Raw genomic sequence first — 239 nt, 5'->3', positions numbered from 1 at the left:
GGGTCAAATTGACCCGTGACTTATTTTGGGGTTTTAAAAACAATTCGGAATTAAAATTTTACTCCATAATCCATTAACAAATATTGTCTTTATCTCAATTTCAAACAGCTGAGATAAACCATATGTTTAGGGAACGCAATCAGTCTCTACTAGAACACAATTAAAAATGGAAATGGGATTAGTTTTTTAGTTATAATGTTATAATTCATGTTAAAAATCCACTATGTGATCATTCTTAT

General features: G+C 28.9%; 1 protein-coding gene across 1 annotated transcript in view; it reads left to right on the top strand.

Annotated features, from left to right (window-relative positions):
• plcxd2 (phosphatidylinositol-specific phospholipase C, X domain containing 2) overlaps nt 1-239 on the top strand; it is a 10,285-nt gene that overhangs the window by 4,786 nt on the left and 5,260 nt on the right. The window lies entirely within an intron of this gene.

Source organism: Etheostoma spectabile, chromosome 22, assembly GCF_008692095.1.
Source record: "Etheostoma spectabile isolate EspeVRDwgs_2016 chromosome 22, UIUC_Espe_1.0, whole genome shotgun sequence".
NCBI lineage: Eukaryota > Metazoa > Chordata > Actinopteri > Perciformes > Percidae > Etheostoma > Etheostoma spectabile.
Note: the sequence above shows the minus strand (reverse complement) of the source record. Positions and strands in the feature narration are given on the sequence as shown.